General features: G+C 39.1%; 1 protein-coding gene across 1 annotated transcript in view; it reads left to right on the forward strand.

The window, feature by feature from the left end:
* The first annotated feature begins 1,109 nt into the window (after nucleotides 1–1,109).
* Nucleotides 1,110–7,264, forward strand: part of tnca (tenascin Ca) — a 62,965-nt gene continuing 56,810 nt past the window's right edge. Inside the window, exon 1 of the mRNA XM_016662763.1 lies at nucleotides 1,110–1,303. The gene's annotated coding sequence lies outside the window, so the exon portion shown is untranslated. The remainder of the gene's footprint in view (nucleotides 1,304–7,264) is intronic.

Below are 7,264 nucleotides of genomic sequence, written 5' to 3' on the forward strand. Positions count from 1 at the left end.
AGGTTAACCCGCCTTTTAAAAACAGCATCGTTTGAAGGATTTGTCATTTTAATTGCGTTCAGAGTTGATTAACCCGTCTCGTGTTTGAGGAACAATTGTTGCGAAACCAATAAAGGAAAAGTTAAATGTTTCTGTTCATCAGTAACGTCTCTGTTCTTTCTCCCACAATTAGAATGAGTTAGCTTAGATTGGGTTCATTTGGGCTAACCTTGGCTATAATTGTCCAATTTCTGTTCTGTTTAAATTAACAGCTGGTCTGACTCAAAAAAAAAAAAAAACATATTCTCTTTTAGTGTCTTTATTTCTTGGCCATTAAAGCCAATAGCATTGAAAACCAACAAGAAGGCTGCTGTTAGTTGGGGCGATGAAACAACTGTGGATGAATCCTTACTGTCACACATGACATCCTGCTCATGTATGTTCACTACATCTGACTGCAGTACAACTTACTGAACAAAACAAATGGTAAAAGATATTTCCATCAAATGCAGTAACTTGAATGAGTTGTTAAAAACTCTAAACATATTGTAAAAAAAAAAAAAAAAGGAGAATTTCTTTTCATGACTTTGTTGTCTGCTGCTGCCGCTACTAAACTCAAACGTGTTTAAAGGCCTGCAACTAATAAAATCAAACTTGTAAATTGCGCTACAGGATCTTAATGTTCTTTTTGCAATAAGTTTGTTTGATGTTAATAACAAATAACTCACATAGAGAAATAGAATTGACAAAACAAATAAAAAAATCAAAATGTAATGTACTATAATTTAAAAAAAAACACAACAACAACAAACAAGTGAAGTCTGGATTCCTCCTTTCTTCCTGCTCGTTATCACCAGCATCCATATCCACCCGAAGGTAAGCCATATTTTACACTGCGTGCTGTAAACTCTGGAGCATTCAGCTTGTAAACTTTGCGGTGGAGGACGGGAGCATCCAGACCACTGAAGCCAGACACGCTTGCCAGCTCTAATCTCTCGCTGTCTGCAGGCGCTGACCTCTTTCTGCTCGTCTGACGGCTTATTAGCCGTATTGATTTTGGCTTCTTTATGTTGCAATACTTCCTGCAGGGAGGCAAATCTGCTGCGCACATATCAGCTACTCTGGGTCACTAAAAACATCAAGTCAAGCAGCTCCGGTTAGGTTTACAGTGGAGATTTTTCTTTTTGTCTGAAGAAAGGGCCGTGATAGATGAGCCTTGTTGAAGAGGTGGCCGGGGCGTGACCAGCTGCGAGTCTTCTGCTGGACTTTTTTAATTTCTCGGGCATTGAGCCAGGGGACACACGTGGCTGGGAAAGCTTATGCTGTAAGTGTTTTCATATAAAAAAAAGAAACCTTGTCTGCATGCAATATTTTTTTCTTATTGAAAATTATATTATTGTGAGGTGTAAGCATAGAAATTGTTTGGTGGATTGACTCTTTATCCATTAAAATCTTGTTTGAAAATCAACATACGTAGAGATTCATAGATACAGCAGTCCTACATTTTAATCTTTTTTATTAGGTTGTATAATTAATGTCCATGCAAGAAATATATTGGGTTATTTTTGGATATTGCAATTGTGTGAATTTTTATTTGTTGTCAATGTTATTGATATAATTACAGTGGATACCTGGTATTTTTCTGGTTTTAGGGACAGCAAAAATTCTGATTTCAGCCAGTCTAAGGCTGAAAATCAAATTATTAAGACCTCTTCTAAAAATGCATATTTTAATACACCAAATATACCTTAATGTGCATTAATATGCACAGTACAAATGTTCTTGACACTACCAAGGAAGCTAACATCCACTGTGTTCTTTATCTCCGCTTTGTAGCGTTGCGGTCATGTATTTCAGCTTCCTAATCTGGATTTTCTTTCATTTACATATTTTAGGTATCCACTACAAGAAAATATGCATAGAGACTCATTTTCAGTGAGTAGTTTGGAGTTACATTCCGCATAAAAATATGAGTGGGTGGATTCGCGAATAGACAGGATTTTGCTGTATAATGCAGCTCTTATTTCTAAGAAAAAGCAAACAGCTTATGAATGGTGGGAAACAGCTCGTGGCTCCTTTATCAGTAAATTTAGTTGATGTCCAACATTATCTTCAATAAGTGTTCCTTGATGTCTCTCATTGTATAAGATCTTGGTTCAAGTCACTTTGGTTTCAGTACAAGCGACCACATTCAGATGGAGACGGATGTCGGGTTGAATTAAAGGCAGAGTCAGAGTTGTGGAGTAGTTGTGGAGTTTGAAACCAGCCAGAAATAGGTCGACTTCAACCTCCTGATTAAAGGTCTTTTTGCAAACATAGAAGTTTGAGTATCTTGGTGTGGTGTTCGTGTTGTTCAGTGATGTCAGGATGGAGCGTGAGATGGACAGGTTGATTGCAACATCGTCCATCACTTTCAAGCCTTCACCTTGGACTGTGAAAATGGTTTAAGTCCAAAAACATCAATCATCACCCAAGATCTGCACCATCCAAGGATGTGCTTCGTCTCCACGAAGGCCAGGCTAAATCCTGGGGATAGGATGAAGAGTTCCTTCCTTTAGCAAAGTTCAGATGCCTCCTGAACACCAACTTTTGAAGGTTTTTAACTGGCAATAGACCCCAAAGTGGACTAAAAATTTGCCAGAGGGAGAATAAATCCCTTTTAGCCAAAACATTACTTTGGATTCATCAGAGAGAGCAGGGCAGGTTTGCTGAGAAAAGTGAAGTTACAATAGACCTTGCAGTCTTTGTTAATTTGTTAACCAGTCTGAAGCAAGCAGCTCTGTAAGACATGCATGTCTATCACCCTTAGGTTTTAACAGCCAAGCAGGACGGGATTTTTACGTCTGATTTTTATGCCCTACTTCCAGATGTTTCGCCTTGAAAACTGAAGCACTTGTGGCCAAAGTTAAATTTCAAATATAAACTAAATATTGAAGAATAGCCTGTCCTCAATAACTACTCCTAGCATGAAATGGGGGTTGGCCATGAAAATTACAACTGGTGCATCTCTAATTGTGCAGTTAAGTTGTCAGGACCAATCAGCACACAGTGATATGACACTTCGTCCCACCATCACCCTTCCACATATTCCACACACATGCAGATAAAATATATGTATGTATTTAGTAACAGATTCAGAAATACTGCTTATTTTTCCAAATACAATACAACTTGCTTAGAAAAGACATCTTAAGATCACAGTAGTAAAGATTTTAAGACACACATGTATTATATTTATGTACTCCCTTTTTCATATAATGTTCAAAATTGTAATTATTTTTGAACATTTTGAATACAGTTGAGATATTTCTCAGAGTAGAAGTTTCTAAGCCAAAACCTAAGAAATACAAAGCTTTCCATGAGGGCTTAATGTTGAGCTAATTTGTGCACAGAATTAAGTTTAATGCAACTTTCAATGAACGTTAACTTTTGAAGTATAACACGGGATTCATTTAAAATATCGATACACAGCTAGTTATTTTACGGTTGGTTTCCTACCAATTGTCAGGATGAAAGTTATTTTAAACCGATTGTTTCTTTGAGCTACGATAAACATCCCAGTGTAAGTTCTGTGTGGTTCCGATCAGCAGAGGGTTTGCCTTCCTAGCGGACAGATGTGACAGGGGTTGGGGGGAGTGGAGATTTTTTCCACGAGGATTTCCAACCACGAAATGCCTGACGTCAAACTTGGAAGGTACGGTTCTCTGCCCGCCACATTTCTGGCTCACGCTGTGTGGATGACTGGCTTTCTAGGCAATGATCTGGCACCCGGATAGGTGTAAACTGGAACATTAACGTTCTGACTCTACCCAACATCCCCTCCTCCGCCTCAATACAAAGGTGACTTCACCGGAGATGCAATAAAACATTTAGCTTCACCACTGAGAAAATGTTAAATTTAGCCTCTATCACAAAGTGAAAACTGAATTGCATTCCCTCTTAATGATCTGCACATGTTTTATGGGGAACTTAGAGCACAACACTGAAGTGGGGGGAAAAAATACTATACAAAATACTATACGTTGCTTTCAAAATGTTAAAAAGTGTAAAGTCGCTGCAATCTACCAGCAGTAAATAAATTCCAGTGCAACCAGTTGGATTCAGAAGTCATCTAATTTTTAAATATATTTGATTTAAAAAAAAACAGAATTAAACAGATAATTGTGAATGAACAAAATTCAAATTTTTGCAAAGTAATATATGAATAACATTTAGTTATCATTCCTAATACTGAATACCTGCTTACTGTCGTCAATGTAAAATTTATTTACATTTGTAAAAAAAAAAATTAAAAAGTGTTTTTCTGGTCAACCAGGTGCCGTTGCAACCATTCAGCTGTGCAAAACACCTGAGTGGACCAAGCTCTGTGTTCAAGGAGCTGCAGTTTCCAAGCTTCCGCCTCACAGAGCAGCTCCTCCAGACTAGCCAGCAGCAATTAGTAAACACCTGGTGTAAGTGAGCATCTGCTGAGCTCATATTTCAAGCTACTTCACGTTTCAACTCTGGTAAAAACATATTTAAAGGGTTAAAAGAGAAACCATATCATGATGACTTCCTGAAGGCAGAGTTCCACAAAGAGTCAGAGCTTCTTAAAGAGACAGAGGCCCAATTTCAAGGCGCTAAGTACAAAGTCAAATTTGACATATACAGCATTTTCATAAATGACACGGTTACTTGATTGTGCTATAAAATGACACTATGTGGCCTCTAAAACACATAACACTGCCCCTATAAATTGAAGGCGATAGAGCATGCCTACATCTATTGGCAAGTTTCTGTGTTTACATCACTGCTTTCCTTCTCTGGAGTCGAGTCAAAGTGAACTTTTCTATCTTCGTCCAGTAAACTGTGTCCTCTGACGTTTTAATGAATCCCATATTTTATATCCAGTTCCTTTTAATTTGCCTTTGAAAACATTAAGTTTACAAGGAAACTCAAATGGAGTTGCAGCTCCCGTCTGCAGTACCAATCCCCAATGTTTTCTCGATTACAAGCCAAGTAAGTTCCAGTAATAAATTGCGCAAGCACACCATGTACAACATTGTTTACCTCAGTGTGGATTATTTATGAAGTCGTTTCAGCCGAAGTGACACTTTCCTGTAGCTTGTTGAGCATTTGGTCGTACCTGCAGCAGAGCGCCACTATGTTTCGGTGGAGCCGACATCTCAGCATCACTCATCTCGCCCGGCGACGACTGTCCGAGTCAGTGATAGATCTCCTTTTGCAAAACAGAGAAAAAAAAATCTTTAAATCCAAACCAAAACAGTGAGATGTGTCGCTGTGCTGAGTGTGCCCATTAAATCTGACTTTGAAGGATAAACTGTTTAGAACAAGTGACGGCCGGAGTGTTAATTTCATTCCCTTCTGCTGACGTAGGAATCTTTCCTCTATCAATTCGCTGCAAAGGTAAACATTTAGTTGAAATGTGACACGTGGAGATGGTGGAGCTGTGAGCGGCTGCGTGCAGCTGTCCCTCTGCTGACTCAGTGTTGGAAAGACGAGGGTTCCTTAAGTTAAAATGTTCCCATGACATCACCAGGAGAAAATGTGCTGTGCTGGAGTCCCACCGCTACCTCTTATTGATGCGTCAAAGTCAATTTAGAAACTGAAAAACTTTACCGAAGGAAAAAAAGATAGAATAAAAGTCTGATTTTTTACTGATTTTTTTCTTTATCTTTTTTTTCTGTCACACTGAAACGTTCCTGATTGTGACCAAAAATGTCTCGTATTCACAGAAAATATTTTTTCTGTGAATACGAGACATTTTTGACATTTCTGTCGTACCCGGTGTAAATGAACTCATTTCGGTGAAGGTAGTGTGACCACCATTAAAGGCTTGTTGTCGTCACATCAGCCTTCCAAACCACTCAGGTCTTTTAGTTCTAGCATCTCTCCAGAACCAGAACCAAACAATCAGTTTTTACGCTTCGCTAATCTGGAAAAAACTCCCAGGAAACTGCAGAAACACTGACTTCCTTTAAATCAACCTGTGCAGAGCCGCCTTTGATTCGTAATAACCGGAACATTGATCGACATTTTTGATGTGTATTCGTTTGATGACTTTGACGATGGCATTTGACAAAATCTCATGTTTGTTCCTGAATGATGCTTTTGTGGTGTAAAGCACTTGGAACTGCCTTGTTGCTGAAATGTGCTCTATGAATAAACCAGACTTAAAACTTGACTGGGAAAAGTGGGACAGATGGTTTTTAGAACAAGTAGCTGCATTAGATTTAGGGGAAATCCCTTTTTCGCTCAATATTATTTCTTTATCCATATATTACTGACTATTTTTACTCAAACAAAATGCTTTAAAAATCCTTCCTTTAAATTTAAAATGCCAAAGTGTGCCAGACATTTGTGGCTTAAGTGCATCATTGATGTTCTGGTTGGACTCTAATCGCCCGTTTGTGTATCTGATGATGTAGCTGTAAACCAGGAGCTAGTTTGCAATAGACTGACTGTGGTAGTCTCAGTAGTGAAGCGTATCACTCCTCCTGTCCAGATTTCACAGGAATTCACACTTTTAGACTTTTCATTTGCAGTAGTTTGTAGTTGTTTGGGGGTTTTCCGGTTTAGTCCCATGTTAAATTTAGTTTTCTTCTTCCCAACCAGCCACGCAGATTTGTGGTTTAGTCATTCCTCGAGTATTCAAGAGAGCATCGCCGCAGTGTGAGAATAATTCAAGCTCCCCCGCCCCCGAAGACTTTGCTTTCCATGAGTTCCTGTCGAAGAGGATGCAGCAGAAATCCCTCGGCCGCGCGTGTAAAAACAGAGTAGCTGCTAAAAGAGGCCAGCAGACTCTCTGAAGACCATCCGTCTCCCACGGTGGCCAAACGTCAGCTGGATGGAATTAGGCAGGTTCTGCAAGGGGAGGAGGCCCTTGGTGGAGGAACAAAGGCTTTTCTGGCGTGGAATTATGGTTTGTACGCCGTACGGTATTTTGTCTCAGCCACAATAATAAGCAGAAGACGCCTGGGAAATGGAGTGAAACGAGGGTTTCCACAGAGCGACGGCGCAGCGGGAACAATTCGGTGTTCAAATGTCTGAACTGAAACGACAACACATACGTTCACAAGAGGATATGGAAGAAGATTAGGGCCACTGAAAAAAAAAAAAGAATTCTCATAATTCTGAGTTCAACCTCATATTCATGTCTTTTTCTAGAATCTTTACTTTAATCTCAGAAATGTCTTTTTTTTCTCAGAATTCTGATGTTAATTTTTGAGATCAAAAGTCATAATTCCTGTTTTTTTTTAAGTGGCCCTAATCCTTTTCTGTAAAA

Source organism: Poecilia formosa, unplaced genomic scaffold, assembly GCF_000485575.1.
Source record: "Poecilia formosa unplaced genomic scaffold, Poecilia_formosa-5.1.2 Scaffold389, whole genome shotgun sequence".
Lineage (NCBI taxonomy): Eukaryota > Metazoa > Chordata > Actinopteri > Cyprinodontiformes > Poeciliidae > Poecilia > Poecilia formosa.